Genomic DNA, 18,032 nt, shown 5'->3' with positions numbered 1-18,032 from the left:
TTTCTTATGATAAGAACTTTTGTTCTAGAGATTTATTTATTTTAGAGAGAGGGAGGGAGTGTGCAAGTGGGGGTGGGGAGTGGGAGGTGGAGGTTGGGGGGTAGGGGCAGGGGGAGTGGGACAGGGGAGGGAAGCTCCAGCAGACTCGCTGCTAGTGCAGAGCTTAATGAGGAGGATCCATCTCATGACCCTGAGACCATGACCTGAGCTGAAACCAAGAGTCAGGATGCTTAACTGAGTCACCCAGGTGCCCCTCTTATGATAAGAACTTTTAAGATCTACTCTTTTAGCAACTTTCAATGAACAATACATTATTAACTAAAGTAACCATGCTGTACATTACATTCCCATGACTTATTTATTTTACAACTGGAGGTTTATACCTTTTGACCACCTTCACCTGTTTCACCTACTCTTCCTTTCCCTTTAAACAAAAGCTTTATCATCAGCAGAAATGAGATATTTTCTTTTTTAAAAAAGATTTTATTTATTTATTTATGAGAGAGAGTGAGAATGGCAGGGGGAGGGGAAAGGGCAGAGGAAGAGGGAGACACAGGGCTCCTGGGATCATGACTTGAGCTGAAGGCAGACACTTCACCAGCTGAGCCACCCAGACACCCCAAGAAATCAGATATATTCATATTATAGTTGCATACATGAGAAAATATTACTTAAGTTCATCACTAGCTCAGTATTACAGTAGTCATCATACTTAGTACTAAAGCTCGCTATTTAAGGTCTTAAATGAGCCCACATAAGACTGTATCCCATACCTCATACACATTAGGTTGGCTCTTATCAAAAACAATAACAATAAACCTGCTTGAGGGCACAGCCCTTGTTCCTAGATAGATAAGAATGGCCCCTGGAAAATCAGTTTTACTCAAGGGTTATACTTTTCAAACAATTTTTTATAAAAAGAGTTTATTATGTATTTATTCATTCATGAATAAATATTTATTCATGAGAGACACAGAGAGAAAGACAGAGACACAGGCAGAGGGGAGGACCCTGGGACTGCGACCTGAGCCAAAGGCCCAACTCAGGTCCCTTTAAATTAGAGAGATGCACAGAGTGGGTGAAAGAGCAAACATTTTCACAGGAAGTAAACTTGGGTTCAAATCTGAGCATTGCCATTTATGAGCTGTGTGACTCGACTCTGCACCACCCCACCCCCATCCCCACCCCGGGGTTTGCGTTTCCCCATCTGTAAAAGCTAAACAGCAATATCCACCTCACCACGTATATAAAACACCCGGTCCCTACAACCGGCTCGATACAGTCGAGTTTCAAGAAAGGGCATCCAAGTGCTTTTTGGTCTGTGGATCCACTCTCTTAGGAATTTCATGGTCCCAGGCCAGCAAAATGGGTCTGATTTTATACCTGCCTGGTGGTAGTGAGAATTGAAAGAGGAAATAGAATCAAAGTCTTTGTATCCTGCAAAAGCTGTTTAAAAGCCACTGTTGTCATTTGGTGTTTGGTTGCCATTGCCACCATGCCACCTTCTGGGGAGCCTCTCATGATCCAGAACAGCCAGTTCCCACAGTGGATTTGCTGACTGCCTTGGGCCTTCTGTTGGTGGTCCACCCAGGCTCCCAAATGTAGGGGGGCACAGCACACAGTGCATCAGTGCATGTGCCGGAGGCTCCAGCTTCTCTTCCATTGAGGCCAAAGGATGGGCTGTGGTCAACACATGTTGAATGTTTCTCAGACAGGCTCAGTGACTTAGTGTTATTAATAATGCAGAATAAGAGTATAATGCCCTACATTTGTGCTTTCAAGGTTGAAAAGCTTTTTCTTTAGTATTATTGAATTCTTATAGCAACCTTATGAGGTTAATATTATCCCTATGATATTATTCCCATTTACCGATGTAGAAACTGTGGCAAAGAAGGGTTAAGCAACTTACCCAGGTCATAGGATTTCTTTTTCCTGTTCGGGTTTCTGATGATAAGAGCCTCTGTGGTTGGATTGGGGTAGGCAGTAAAAGAACAACGACTGTGAAAATCACCCAGAGACCGTGTCTGGTCCCAAAGTGAGGGTGTTCCAGTTCTTCCAAAAGCATCCCTGGTCTAAAGCTAAACGAGACATGAAATGGGGCTGGTGGGGAGGCCAAGGACTACATGAGAGATGAGGCTGGGGGTCAGAGGCATGGTCAGAGAAAGTCCTCGGTGGCCTCGCACAGGTGCCACCATGTCTGCTTCAGCAAGCCAGAGTGATGTCCCAGCATCTTGCAGTGGTGTCCTTGACCCTGTGAGGCCAGTATCCTCACCACCTGCCTCCTGGAGCCGTGGGCAGAGGGGAGACATCAATTCAGCCCATCTGAACAGGGTGGTTTGGGCATATATGGAGGACTACAACTGGCCTTTAGTAAGTGAGCCAAAAGACGCCCCCATCATTTTGCAGGAGATTGTAGGAGACTGTCTTAAGATGAGTTGTCCCACAGCCTGTGCGATTGTCAAATGTCCAGCTTGTGCAGTCATTCCTGGAGGTGAAAAGCCTGCTTTTACTATAACCCAATAAAATTATTTTTGCGTGGTTTTATAGTACATTAAATTTTCCCAAGAATGCAACCAATACATAAATTAGGATGGTACTTCAACAGGGTTCATGATTTAGTTAAAATTTGTCCCCGACAGAAATGCTGCTGGTGGTTTTGGAATCCCAGAGCCACCCACCTGCACCCCTCTTTGTTACTGGTGTAACTGGCACAGGGGTGCATTCACAGGTGCAGCTGTGCTTTATTAGGGCTTCTAGGAGGGTCATGCCTAGACATCTGCATATGGCGATACAGTCACTTCCTTCCTTTTGGAGTTCAGTTGTTGACCTTTAAAAATGCTGGGCATGCATATATCATACCTTTTCCTTTCATTTTAGGATAGTAGAGGAGCATTATGAAATATTTGAAATTGGAGATGTTGCATTTGAGAAGGTTGAGAATCCCTGCTCTGAGCAAATGGTAGTTTCCTTTTTTTTCTAAGAATCAGAGTATTTCAGGGTTCGAAGAGACCTTGATGTCACCCAGTCCCACCCTGCCTCTAACCAGTGCTCAAATCTATGCAGTTGGAGTGAGGAGGCAGGGCCTTCACACCCTCTGCCTGCTTTCTTCCTCCTGTGATGTGACCTCTGTGAGGTCCCAAGATGGGACAGAGCAGGAGATGGGCCTGGAGGATGAAGAACTCAGACTCAGTGAGCCTTATGGGTCTTGGCATGAGGGACTGTAGATGCCAGGGTCCAAGAGCCATTTCAGATGTCCCCTTAAAGCTCTGGCCACTCACTCAGTGGGAAAGCTTGGACCTGTGTCCTTGTAGAAATACTCTACTTGAAAAGGCTCAGTCTGTAACCGAGATGCATCAAGCTAGTAAACAAGGACAGCGCATCTCAGAACGTGTCCTGGCGTTGGAGTTCTGAGTGACACTGTGGGCATCTGCTTGTCATGAATGAAACACAGCGCTGGTTGGAAATCAGCAAATAGACGCACTGAGGTCAGCATGGAACTCAAGAGCACCTGAGTGAAGATGCCTACTCTTGGTAGTGTATTCTGGAGGCAAGGGTCTGTGGCTCCCTATTCTAGGTTACAGGGGTGGTCAGAAGGTGTGCCTTAGCCAAGGCCAGCCCCAGCATTTCTGCTGATTGAATATCCTCAACGCCGCCTTGACAAGAGAGAGATGGGAAGAGCAGATCACTGGGGTAAACCCCACCTTCAGCATTTTGACCTGGTTGCTTTGCTGCACACTGCTACCGCCCTCCCTCCTTGCCCCATCCTTCCTCCCCATCGCCCCCTCTTCCTCATGAGTTTGTGACTCCCTTGTCCTGTCCTATGCCCTGTGCCCTTTCTGCTGGGGGCTGGACAGCCTTACTCCACCTACTTCCCGCCTGCCCCCCTGGGCTGACACAGAGCCCTCTGTCTTCCTGTGGAATGCAGTAGCAATCCTGAGCATGGTGTTGGACAAGGAGTCCAGCTCCCCCTATAAACTTTTTATAGCTTAGGAAAATAAACATGTGGTTTAAGGTCTTTGCATAGGCAGTGCTCACAGAGTTTGAGCTTGCTTTACAGAACTACGAAAGAAAATATTGGTAGAGCTAATAAATTTCTGAGCCAGCCAAGGGACAGTAGTCCAGAAATCTCAGGGAGGCTTTGATGGTTTAGGAGATAAAAAGAGGAGTTACCTTTGCAGCTGTCATGCTGCTCAGAATGTGCCTGCCTGAGTGATGCGGCCAGCCTCCCGAGTTCCCTGGGGATAGGCGTTTCCCTGCTGCTGGAGGGCCCTTGGAGATCACTTTCCAGATGAGGAAGCAGGATCCAGAGAGAGAAAGTGGAGGAAGTGATGCTGGGTCACACAGCTCGTTAGAGCTGGGGACCAGGGTACCGTTCCCTCAAATGGCTCTCAGGCATCTGCTGTGTGCTGGTGGTGGGGGTGGGGGGAAGCAGGGAGCCTACTGGGTGTGTGTGTGCATGAAGCAGGCAGTGGGGAGGGCTTCAGGGGCCATTTCTGAGTTTGCTTTCTGGGTTTGTGGGGAAGCAGAGACTTTGGGAGGAGGGAGAGTGACTAGAAGGTTTCAAGTTGGAGCACTTGGTAGTAGCAATAAAAATAATAATAAGCATCGCTCTTGCTACCATCTATTAAGTATTTACTCTGTGCCAGGATCTGAAGTCACTCCACTGAATCCTTATAGCTCTGAGAGGCCAGGATGGCAATCCCTATTTTGCAGCTGAGGAAAACAGCAAGCCACTTCCCCACAGTCACCTGGCTGGAAAATGGCAGAGCCTGGAGTCAGACCCAGGCTACCTGACCCCCCATGCTGTGCACCTGCTCAGACAGCCTGGGGATCAGGTGATGGGAAAGGTAAGGAGAGCTGTAGGTCAGGTGAGTTTGAGAACCCCATGGGACTGTCAGGTAGGAGATGGGCATCCAAGTGGGGCATGTGGATTTGGAGGTCATGTGCTGGGTAGATATTACAGCCAAGGGGACACCTGGGCGGCTCAGCAGTTGAGCATCTGCCTTCGGCTCAGGTCCTGATCCCAGGGTCCTGGGATCGAGTCCCTCATCGGGTTCCCTGCAGGGAGCCTACTTCTCCCTCTACCTGTGTCTCTGCCTGTCTCTGTGTCTCTCATGAATAAATAAATACAATCTTTAAAAAATAAAAAAAAAATAAAGCCAGGGACATCTGGTGTGTAGAGGGGGGTGTTGGTGAATCAGGTGAAAGCCTGGAACACAGTAGTGGTTAGGGCAGGCCAGAGCTCCTAGGGCACTGAAGGGGGCTCTGGCCTTGCTTGCTGCTGAGTAGAGGCCATACCACAGGGGCTGTCACTACTCAGAGTGTCATGGCTCTTGAGGTTGACACTATTGCTCTCCAGTGAGGAAAAGGCTCTCCCCATGGACAACAAGGACATGAGATGACATGCACAGGTCTGTCTGCTGCTGTGCATTCTAGAGGGATGCATTCTTTCTAGACCAGTCCAGCAGTATCTGAATCACAACCTCCAAATTGAGCATGCTTCTTGGGTCCAGCATTTCCTCTTTTAGGAATTAATTCTGAGGACATTATCAGGGACAGGTATGAGGATATTCATCACAGCATTATTTTTAATTGTGAAAAAAAAAATCACAAACCATATAAGCATTTCACTATAAGGGATCAGCCAAACAATGAAATACATGTAGCCAATAAGATCAAATTATAAAATAAAATAATATTTATGACCAACAATTTTGACATATTGTTAAATTTTAAGTGACAGTCTATGAATAGTAGGACTACCTCAAGATAATTTCTTATAAAGAATGGGCATGTATCCATATTTCAGTGCCCATGCCGCATGGTTAGTAGGCTTCTCTTTGGGTAGTGGGATTATGGAGGTGAGTTCTCTCTTTCTTAGATATTGCAAATTTTGTTTCTTTTTACATGGAGTGTATATATATATGTATATATGTATATATATATATATATATATAGTATTTTGAAAAAAGTTCTTACTGTAAGGATTCATCATAAGTAATATTAGTGAGGCTCAGTCGGTTAAGTGTCTGCCTTCGGCTCAGGTCATGATCCCAGGATCCTGGGAATGAGCTCCGTGTTGGGCTCCCTGCTCAGCGGAAGTCAGCTTCTCCCTCTCTCCCTCTGCCCCAATCTCCTCCCCGCTACCTCTCTCTTTCTCAAATAAATAAATAAAACCTTAAAAAAAGAGTAATATTAGCAAATGCTTACCTGGTCCTTATTTCATTCCAGGTGCTATTCTGAGTACTTCACAGGGATTACAGAATTGAACTCCCAAGAGAACTCAGGTGAGGGAACAGTGGCTCAGAAAGGTCGAGCTAGTTGCCCAGGCTCACAGAGCTGGTATGTGACAGCGCTGGGACCTGAAGCCAAGCCACCTGCCAGCAGGGTCCATGCTCTTCACCACTGCCTGACACCATCACTCCCCCGTGAGACAAAGTTGGTCCCCATGGCCCACAAGGATGTAGAGGACATATAGTTGTCACTGCTGGTAGCAGGCGTTGCCTTGGTACCCCTCGATCCCCTGAGTGCTCTGCAATGGCGATGTTTAGGCACTGTGTTCAGTGAATGACTGAATGAATGAAATAAAGAATGAATGCACACATGCAAATGACAGGCCCCAATCAAGCTCCAGAATCTGAAAAGAAATCCTCACATGCTTTTTGCTAGATGTGAGTATGACCAAGATGAGACTCCTGGAACCTTCCTCCTAACCTGAGAGTGGGTAGTTTGTCTTCCTCACTTCCTCTAGGAAATGTCTTTGATTGCTGGGAAACCTGCCCTGTCTTCCAGCATCCTGAGAGAACGGAGGGTGGCTTAGGGTTTCATGGCTCTGTCCCCTCCATGGGGGTTCACCAGCTGTGATAGAATTTTGCCTTGGTGGTCTCCAATGGACGATGTCTCCTAGAATTCACACTTTGATGGGTTCCTCCCTCATTACCTCTGGCGTTGGCTTTCTTTGGCTGTTGGGTTCTTAGCAAGTGCGATGCAAGCAAAGGCTTCATATGTGTTTGCACATCAGGCTTGTCTTCTCAGGATGATCTCTCTTGGAGGCAGCCGCCGCACTATAAGGAAGTCCAGGCTAAATCACTGAATAATACGAAGCCATGGGAGAGAGGCTCTGCTGGGGAAGAGGCCATTTGGACATTCCAACCCCAGCCAAGCTCCCAGTTGATTGCAGCTGCTGAGTGAGCCCAGCCAACCTCCCAGCTGACCCAGTCAACCCACAGATTTGGGAGAAAAAATATATTGTCATTGTTTTAAGCCACTAAGGTGTGCGTGGTTTGTTTTGCAGCCATAGGTAATTGAAGTACTGGTCTTACTTTCCTCGATGGCTCTTGGAAACAAAAGCACACACACTTATTAAGCACCCACTATGTGCCCAGCACCGTGGGCTAGTAATGAAAGGTCTCTGATTAAGAATTGGGAACCTGGGGAAACGAGACTGGTGTGAGCCTGAAGAGGCATTCCGGGCTCAGCCTGCTGCCCGGTGAGGAAACACAGTAGATTTCCTTGCTGGTTCACTAACAGGGATGCTGCTATAGCTGATATATTTGGTAAACAGGGGTATCTTGACCTTTTATTTCATTATAACAACAGCCTTTGACTCCTCTGAACCCCTGTGTTACATGATACTCAGGTGGCAGGACAAATGGTTCTCCATGAACTTAAAAAGGAACCATCTGCATGGGCCTTGGGAACAAAGCAGAGATGAGATGGGGAATTGAGTGGTGCGCTCATTCGTGTGTGGACCACGGCACCATCTTTGCTTTCTTGGGGGCATGAGGGGGATTGGCTTGTGTTTCCTCTTAGCTCTGCCTGCAACTGGCCTATCCAGAGCTTCATGAACATGCAGCTGCTCCAGGAAGACCCACAGCCTACAACATCAGAGCTAGAGAGACTCGGGCATCACCTGACATGATGTCCTCACTGTAGAGAGGAGGAAACTGAGGCCCAGAGATGGAAAGGGCTCACAGGAGGGCTCACAGGGTTTCTTAACTCCTCCATCACCTGCTGCTAACCAGAGCTTAGCTCCCCAGCTCCCATGGGTTCCCTTTTCCTGACCAGCTTCCCACCTAGCATCCCACCCTCCACCCGGGACTGGCTTTGGTGGCCAGGCCAAGCTGGGCTGCAGGGGACAGCTTCAAACAGGGACTGAGAAAGTCCAGCCAGTTGAAGCAAAGGGAGATACATTAACCTCCACTTTCAAACAATGCACATGAAGCTCCCTGTGTCGTAGAGATACAACTCCACTTCAAACAAATCATTTAAAGGCATTCTGAAGTGTCTGAAGTGAGTCCTTTTAGAAAGCAGCTAGCCCATCATTTTGCTCTCTTTCTTAGCATGATTTTTTTTTCTGGGAGCTGCTTGCAGGGAGCCCATGGTGTGCCTGCACCCTTGAGGGAACGCCAACTGTGCTTGCTTGGAATCCTATGCATTTCCAGGTGTCCTATTTTCCACCCGGCCCGAAAGGGGGTCACTTCTTTCTTTGCTTCCCAATTTCCTGCCTGGGATCAAGTGAGGAAAGCCAGGACTGCGGGAAGTTCTGTGAATCAAAGATACATCTGGAATACTCTGGAGAGCCTGGGAGGCTAGTCAAGCCGAGGAGTCATCATTGCACAAAGTGGGAATGCAGGCTTGCAGGGCAGGGGGTTTCTCAAGGCCTGGGGCTGCAGGCGCTGTGCCAGTAGGAGACTCCGATGAGGCTCCGGCTGGAGGACTGGATGAGTCAGGCCCTGAGGTGTTTTCCTCACATGGTTTTGGTTCTCAGGTCAGGATCTTGGCGCCCAAGGGGAAAGCCTGGTCCAGGCCGCGGGGAAAGCCTAAGTGGCTGCAGCGTCGTGCTTGGATCGGGTGTGGCTAGGGGGGTGCGTGGCTGCCAATAAGTGATTTACAGCATGTTCTCTCATGTTTTACATTCTCATCTTTTCATGTTGCAGCCCAATCTCCAGTAATGGGATCTGCAGAGGCGTCAGCCCTCCAAGCTGCTGCCTGCAGGAGGGGCCCAAACGGGGAAGCCTGCCCAGTCGTGGCCACTTGGCCATGATTTTCACTGTGGCTCGGTCATGTCTCCAAATTCTGCATCCTAGAAGATGCAGAATTTTAAGTTCATGGAGAACAAATTTGTCCTTTTTCATGACCCCGTTGCTCACCGTGCCTTCCTCCCTGCTTCCTGCACATACTCAGCCTCCTAGGGTCTCGTCTGAACCCACAACCATTCTGGGCTAGGGGTTTGAGAACTCGGGTGCCCCGTGAGACCCAGGTAGGAGCCTCTTCTCGGCCTCCCACACATCACATAAAGCCCCCAGATGAATCCTCTACCACTCGCTGCCCATCCGAGCATTCTCAGAACCTTTCAACTGGCAGGAATGTAAAGGACACACAGCCTCAGTGGAAAACAGTTCTGTGGATCCTCAAACATATAATTATTATATGGCCCAGGAATTCCACTCCCAGGGGCATGAGAGTTGAAAGCAGGGACTCAACAAACACTCGTATACACATGTTCATAGCAGCATTATTTACGATAGCCAAAGGTGGAGAAAAGTGTCCATCGACAGATAAATGGATAAACAAATATCCATACAATAGAATATTATTCAGTCATAAAAAGGAATGAAGTACTGCTAGATGCTACCACATGGGTGAGCCTCGAAAACATGGTGCTAAGTGAAGGATGCCAGGCACTAAGGCCACATGGTGCATGACATTCATATGAAATGTCCAGAATAGGTAAATCCATAGAGACAGAAGGAGATCAGTGATGGCTGGGGGCAGGGGGAATAGAAAGGGCCTGCTTAGTAGGTACGAGATTCCATTTTGGGGTGATAGAAGTGTTGTGGAACTGGCCAGAAAGAGTAGATGCACAACACTGTGAATGTAGCAAATGGCACTGAATGTGTATACCTCCAAACAGTCAATTTTGCATTATGTGAATCTTCCCTTTAAACTTTCATTTTTAATTTCAATTAAAAAACAAAAAAACAAAAAACCTTTTTCCCCTGTTGCCTACAAATCCCCACAGGACCCTAGCACACAAATACGTCATTCATACCCACAACTGCTTGCCCAGAACTCCAGATTCAGGATGTGAGGTGGTTGGTGAGGTTGTCAAGGCTGGAAATTTGGTATTGGCCTGTTGTGGGGCCGGAACTGTGGGCCACAAGGACCTACTCTTAGCCGAGGGTGCACGAGAGGCTGCCCAGGGCAGGTGCCGCCCCTTCCAGCCTCTCTTCTGGCCCCTAGTCCCCAGGCATGCGCGCAGGGACTACAGTCCTGGGCAGGATTCACAGGGTGTGATAGTGGAGGCTGAGAATCCTTTGTGGCCAACTGGGGATTGTTGTGAGGCTTGGATTTTCAAGGTGGGCTTCCCAACTCAACTTTGGGCCCCATAATCCCCTAGCATCACTTGCAAACCTTTGCTAGTCACTCTTGACTGCCCCAGAGTCACTCCTACCTCCATATGCTGTGCCCCCCAACCCAGTAGGGTCCTTTCCTCTGCTTTCCTTTAGGGCGCACCCCCTCTTCCTCGAAGACCACCCCCCTACTCCAGCCACCAGGAACACTGTCTCCCCGAACTCCTGAAGTTGCTGTCTGGGACTCTGACTTCGTCTTTACCTGAGCATGGATGTAGGTCGGTCATATGGAGTCGCCATTTGGTAGTCCAAAAACTCCAGTATCTGCCACACTTCACATTTACTCTTGGTGAAAATTAGTGGCATCTAATGCACTTACTTTATCTTTTGTGCTTGATCAGTATTTCATAAATAACAGTTGCTCTTTGAACACAGATCGCTACCTCAAGTCTGACACAATGGCTATCACCTTGGGCTTGTCAGACAGGTGATTTGACTTAGGCCTGCCCCAGGACTGAGGGAGGTAGCGTCTTCAGCAGGAAATATTTGCCTGCCGGGGTGTGATAACAAAGGAGATGAAGCAGGGAGGCTGCCTGGAGTTGGGGATGTGGACAGTGGGGCATGCCAGAGGCACCCCAATCCTACCCTGGGATAAGCCTCTCTCAGCAGGGCCCCCAGTCTTCCAGGCCAGGCTTTCTCCCAAGAAGAAAAATATTATTTTCCAGGAGGGTTGAGAGCAGAGGGCTCTGTCCTCGCTTATCCTAAGCTGCTCTAGGACATCCTCACGTTTCTCTCTTCAGATTCTTATCTATGCTTCCCATGACTTTAGGCTTCGGGTTTTTTTTTTTTTTTAGGCTTCAGGTTTGGAGAAGTAAGCCCTCAGCATAAAAACAAGCAGGGAGGCAGGTGGGGCCTGGCAGGAGATGGCATATCTGGAGCATTCAAAGAAGACAATCCCCTGGGTATCTTTTCTGTTGTGGTGGTTTTGAAATTGTTTTTCTATTTAGAAGGACAGTCTTTTGGTTTCACTTGAAAATAATGTTGTGGATCCATCTCATCAGGAGAAGGTTAAAATGGGCAGCTCTGCCCCTCTTTGGCTCCAATGTTGGGGCCAAGGGGATTTGGAGCAGGAGAGAGGAGAATAAGCAGGTAGGAAGGGACAGAGAATGTCAACCAGGCATGGTGGCCATCACTAAGGCACTGGGAGAGAAGGCCGCGAGGGTGCAGAGCACAGGAGATGCGTTGGCTCAAGAGGAGGGAGACTGAGAACAAAGAAAGTGAATACCCACATGTGGAGAAAAAGGAAAAGGATGGGGGGGGGGAGGGAGAAGAGCCCAGAAGGAGGCCTAACCCCCTCCATCCCCCTCCTCTGCCCTTCCAGACACTGACGTTCTCCGGGCTTCCCTCTCACATATGGGCCTAATTCAGGTAGAGTGAAATCTTGCATTGCTCTGGTTAAAAATTATTGCTTCGGATAATGAAACCTTTGTCATTGGAAACTCCAAAAGAAAAAAAAAGCCCTTCAAGCCGTGACTTATGGGCAGTGTGGTGATGGAAATGAATTCATCATTCCATTTTCCCGCATCGAACAGGAGGACAAGCTTGATTCATAACTGGGCCATGTGTGGCTGGTCCCTGCGGGCAGGGTGGCGGCTGGGCCTGCTGAGGAGCCGGCAGGGGAAGCTCCCAGGACGACCGGTGGGGGTGTGGGGAGTGATAAGCATCTCCTTGGCATGCTCTGGCCTCAGGTTTTCCTGAGGATTTGCCTGAGCTGTCAAAACATTTCAGGACTGTGCAGAGACTGTCTGCTTCTACAGAGAAAATCCCATAATAGCTCTATGAAACGAGCTGCTTTTTCTTCAAACCCTAAACCTCACACCCACATAAAAATCTCCCAGACAAAGCAATCTGACCTTAATGGGTGCGCAAGATGGCAGTGAATCTCTCCCTGACTGTGGCACTTCCCATCCGAGAAGGACAACGAGCCTCCCATTTCCTATTTCATTGCCATCCTTGCTTGCCTCTGGGCAGTTCAAGGGAATGAGTGGCTGGATCTGTTTGATAGAAGATAAATTTAACTGTGGCCCAGTGGTGGCAAGCGTGTTGCCACAGGACCAGGAGACTCCTTGGGGTCCAGATCTGGGTCTGGGCCCTCTCCTCAGGCCTCCATGCTTGGCTCTGATGATGGGCTCTGCATGCCTTGGCATTTCATGGAAAGGGTTGGCCATGTGGAACCATTTCCCTGATGTTGTCATGGGGCAGAGTTATTTGTGTTTCCCTGAAGCCTCGAGGTAGGTGCTCAGAAGAGGAGGTGGCAGGGCTGGGAGGAATCCCTGGGCAGATTCAGCAGGAAGGGCTTCACAGGGGTGGCATCCAAGTCTGCTCAGCCTGCATGGAGGCCCCCAGGTAGGGCTGCCCACTCTATGATGCCGGTTGGGTGACATCTCATTGACGTGTGATTTCCCCTGCAACAATTTTTTTCACAGGGAAATGGGATTGTTGAGGTGGTTGTGGTTATAGAGAAAGGGATGTTGGGATGGACAAAGATGGCCTTTGCTGCTGTTCAGAGTCTGCTCCCTTCATTCAGTCCTTTACCAAATGTGTGGTGAGCACCTGCTATGTGTGAGCGCTGATCTGGACCCTGGGGGTTTGGGAAGAATGGGACAGATGTGGCCTACCCTCTCATGCTACAGGAGGGACAGATGATAAATAATAAATGAATGAACAGATGGAGTACCTAGAAGAAAATATGGTAGGGTGAGGCGGTAGAGAAGATGTGAGGGGCCTTCTCTGAATTGGGAGTTCAGGGAAGCCTCTCCAAGGTAGAAGAGCCACTTGAACTGGTCCCAAAGATGAGACAGGACCTGCTATATTGAAATCCAGGGGAGAGTCCCCGAGGTGGGAAAGGAAGACCCAATTTACCAACAACCCCCGGCAGCTGAATATTTTCCTAGAGCCAACATGGCAGACGCTGGACCCTGGCCTGCCGAAGACACCTCGCTCGGGCTGGGAGTCAGCAACCAAGACATAACTTGGGCATATCTGCCCAAGGAACCAAGGGCCCAGGACAGAGCCCAGGGTGCCTCATCTCCTTTTGGCTCAGGCAATGTGGAGAACAGGAACAATCTTAGAACTTGGAGGTGACCATGCCTGATTTGAGTCCTGTTTACTAGCCTAGGGCACTGAGCAAGTCATTCTACCTTGGTGAATCTTGGATTCCTTAACTGTGAGTTCTGAGAGGATGACTACTCTCAGACTCATTGTGTGGATTAGAAATGACGTATGGAAACACTTAAGCACAGCTCCCAGCTCTTGGGAATTGGTGCTTGGGATTGGGGAGCTCTTAGAACCTCCCCAACCCTCTTGGGCCTACCTGCTTTTCACTTTCCTGTCTCTCTCCACCCTGAATCCTATAGCTAGGGAACCAAGGCCCAGCCTTCTGAACCAGCCCCTCACCCCACACCCTGGCCTTGTGGTCATGGCCCAGCTACCCACCATAATTCTCTAGATCTCAAGATTGCCTGTGTTCTTGGGACTGCAGACACCATTGTTCCTAGAACTACAATTAGCCAGAGGCACCCTTTCCAGACCCCCTCCCATGCAGACCTTCTCCCAGAACCACCTGTTCCTCCTACTGCAGACCTCTCCTGTAGGCCAAGGCCTCAGCCAAGCCTTGAGTCAACCCAGGAAGAAATGAACTTGTGAAGATAGATCTGAGTGGGATCCCAGCTCTGCTTCTTCCCAGCTATGGGACTTTGACTAAGTTTCTTAGTCAAACATCTGGGCCTTAGTCAACATCTGGGCCCAATGTTCTCATCCCTAAAGAATGGTACTTTCAGAGACGGGAAAGTACTGTCACAACCTTATCAGTTTCACTTAGGAAAGGAACAATCTTAGTCCTTTAGCAGAGAGAGGGCTGGAGCCACATGGACCTGCAGCTGACAGGGAGGAAACAGCCTAAGGACCTCTTAAGAACTTCAAAGTCAACTGTTTATTTTCTCAGCGGTGTGGAGTGAGATGGATGCTACTGCCCCTGAATCTTCAGAAAATTCCCAACACCCATCTTCTATGCCTGATTGGATGCAGAAGCCTGGGGAGTCTGGGAAAGAGGTCAACCCAGTTCTGGGTCCATGCTGGGGAGCCATCATAAAAAGAGCAATGAAACAGAGAGGAGGTTAACTTAGCCTGGAATCAGGTCAGAGGAGGCCAGAATGAATGTGAGTCTCCAAAAATTCCCGGAAGTCTTGGGGTGGGCACTAGACATGCCATGCGAGGGGCTTCATGCCTATCAGGGGTCCATCTGTTTTCCTGGGGCTCCCGGCGCTGATCCTGCTGGGGCTATGGCTGGGCAGACACCCCTGCACCATGGCCTTCCTCACCTGGCCTGGTCCAGATGCTGGAGTTCTGGTGATTTCTGCAAGGGAGAGCAGCATGGGCAGCTTCCTCCGAGTGTGGGGATGCCTGGATGCCTGGCTGGTGCTTTAATGGCTTCTGACAGCCCAGTGCCCCCACTGCAGCCTGGGACTGTCAGACCAAGCCTCAGAAAACAAACAGCACACACTGAAACGATTTCTGCTCATTTCTGCTCTGAGTGCTGGCACGCTCTGCGGACTGGCCGGTTATCGGAGTGAGCAAGAGCTGCCAAGGAATTCCCTCCTGTCCAAGTGTTTGGGAGCAGGGTCCTTGGGAGGTGGTGGGGAGGGGCATCCAGCCAGCTTCTGAGAGCAGGTCGAGTCACCCCACCCCTAATGCATTTTTGGGGCTCCCCCTCCACCTCAAGGTGGGAAGGCTGGGGTGCAGCACCTCTTCAACACAGAAATCCTGGTTATAGGCTCGGGGCTATGACAGAAGCCAGATGTTCAAGCCTATCCTTGGTCATCCTGGTGGCCACTGAGCCACCTGGAGCGATTTCATTTGGTGAGATTTCCTATGTGACCTGATGTGGGGGCAGGAGAGGGGTGGAAAGTTTGACCCAGAAGACAGAAAGAGACAAGCAGACCGCTCTTGGCACAGAAGAGACATCAAACCACATTATTTGCTTTCAATCAAATTAAGTCTGGCCCTGAGCTCCCACAGCCACTTGTGGGGCCCTTCTCCAGGGATGACACAAGCGCCAGGGAGCTTATGGGGCAGAAAGACAGGGGGACGTTCACCTTCAGCTCCTCTTGGTGGTGGCCCAGAGCAGGGGGCTCTCACACTGGGGTCGGCTGGGACCCCTGCCCCATCTATGGTCACCAACTTGTTCCGGCTTGTCCAAGGCTTTCCCAGGCTAAACACTGAAAATGCTTTGTCCCGGGAACCCCTCTGGTTCTGGGAAAACTGGGATGGAAGTGGCTCCCCTCTTCCCGCTTCATATCACTTAGGCGCCTCTGAGGCCATTTCCCTGGGAGGTCCTGTCCCCTCCCTGGGTGGGAGTGGAGGGTGTGTGTGTGCTGCAGGCCCTAGGACTTGGGAGACTCCACAGGCTCCTCTGCATGGGGTCCCACCTTCCTGTCTTGGCCCTCCCTCCCATTGCATGATCCCCTTAGTCTTCTCCAGCTTCTGGAAGGTGAAAGGCAGGAAGATGGGTTGATCAGAGCAGCCTTTACTGGCAGCCTGCAGCATGAGCCTCCAGGGAGGAGGTTTCTGACTTCCAACAGAGAGGGACACACATAGCACACTAATACCTCCTTGACGTTCCCTGCACTGGTCCCCCTGGAAATCACTTCAAATGGCTCACATGTGGGGGAGTTCCAGCAAGTTTGTGTTGTCACAGAAGGTTTTTGCTGGGACTTAGGAGCACAGCTCCTTGAGCCCCGCTGTAAAAATGTAATGCCAGGGGACTTCGGCCCCCATCCCTCAACATTTTCACCTGCAAATGGTGCTTGCACGCTTCAGAAAGGCCATCTTTCTCCACCAGAAGTTTTCTCCCAAGGACATGATACTTCACATTTTCTGAAGCTCAAGGCCAGGAGCCTGCAAACTTCTGTGTTTGCTGCTGATTACAGAACTAGTCCACGATTTAAGACCGTTCTGGGCAAGGTGTAAAAGCCAGACTGCAGATGATGATGCTTGCTGGTAGGGTAGCACCACTGCTGGTAAGGACCCACAGACGTTGTGGGGGTGGGGGGTAGTGGAGGTGGCCATAGTTGGGCCTGGGCCCAGCCTGGAGATTGCCTGTTGCACTGACTGCAGACAGAAGTAGGGGGAAGAGAAAGGATGGGGGAGTGTTTAAAGCACTTAAGAGAACAAATAGCTTTTAAGTACTTTAGATATGTCGTTTACATGTAACCAAATGATGTGCTAATTCCACTTCATTCTTCATCATTGCACCAAAGGAAGCACCAGGGCATTCTTCTTGCCAGTAGCCTGTGTCAGGTTACTCTCTGTCCTCAGAAGGAATAAACAGTAATTTTTCAGACATTGTTTGATTTCTTTAGGAACAGTCTGTAATTGAGAGTTTTTATACATTCCATTTATTTCCAGTTAGCTCACATGCAGTAGGCCCGTGAGGATTGCCATCCAGATCCCTTCAGGTCCCACCTGGTTTCCAGTGCCAGGGGCAGGGTGAGGGGGAACATGGCTGGGAGATGCAGCGATGCTACCCTCAAGAGGTTAGGGACAGGGACGCCTGGGTGGCTGGGTGGTTGAGCGTCTGCCTTAGGCTCAGGGCGTGATCCTGGGACCAGGATCGAGTCCAGTATCAGGCCCCCTGCATGGAGCCTACTTCTCCCTCTGCCTGTGTCTCTGCCTCTCTCTGCATGTGTCTCTCATGAATAAATAAATAAAATCTTAAAAAAAAAAAAAGAGGTTAGGGACATTTCTGAACATCTCTGGGTTCCTGACTCAAGGGCCTCCAGTGTGTTACCTAAGAAATGGCGTGGGTCTTCTATGAGTTCCTCAGTTGGAAGAACACAGATCATGCTTTCCCACAGAGGGAATGGTCTTCCTTTTATTTTTCAGAACTCACCTCTGCAGCCTTGTCCAGCAGAACTTCTCATACTAGGCTCGTGGGGGGGTGGGTGCACGTCCTGGCTCACTCTCCCTGGGTCATGGCTTTATGTGGCCTGGTACCTTGGCTTGTGGCCTGTGGGAATAGGCCCCTCATTCAGGCTTCCTTTTCTCTTCTTCCACTTCCTCCTGGCCAAAGCTGTCCTTCTCTGCACCTTCTCTAAATTAAATTAATTCTCTAAATTAACCTATTTTGGAGGGCTGGCCTGGCCTCCAGAGCCAGATGAAACTCACTTGACACAAATGTCACTTACTGGGATTTCTAATTCTCCTTCCAGGCACATGGGAGGATTACGTCTTCCTGCAACAACATTTTCCTTTACCCTTCCACCTCATACCTGTTCGTATTGTATGTTAGCACTCCTTGGCACTTTTCTGACTGTATTCTAGTGGTTTCTGCATGTCTCCCCTCCACCCAGGCTCAAAGTCCCTGGCTTGAGGGATTGATTAGAGGAAGGATAGATCAATGATGGGTGGATGGATGGCTGATGGATACATGAATAGAAGAATGAAAGGATGGATGGGTTCAGATGGAGCTGGTCTAACTGAAGAGCTGACTCTTGTCCCCTGACTTCTCTCTGATGCCTCTGTATTAGGCACATTCTATAGCCACCCTGCTTTAGAAGGGCCAGATAACATTCTTGAGCAGATGGACCTCTCAGTTTGGGCCTCTGAACATCCTCCTGC

General features: G+C 49.4%; 1 protein-coding gene across 1 annotated transcript in view; it reads right to left on the bottom strand.

Moving 5' to 3' along the window:
• SUPT3H (SPT3 homolog, SAGA and STAGA complex component) overlaps nt 1-18,032 on the bottom strand; it is a 603,243-nt gene that overhangs the window by 1,282 nt on the left and 583,929 nt on the right. The gene's annotated exons all lie outside the window — the stretch shown is intronic.

Source organism: Canis aureus, chromosome 7 (assembly GCF_053574225.1).
Source record: "Canis aureus isolate CA01 chromosome 7, VMU_Caureus_v.1.0, whole genome shotgun sequence".
Classification (NCBI taxonomy): domain Eukaryota; kingdom Metazoa; phylum Chordata; class Mammalia; order Carnivora; family Canidae; genus Canis; species Canis aureus.
This window is presented reverse-complemented; position numbering and strand designations above follow the sequence as displayed.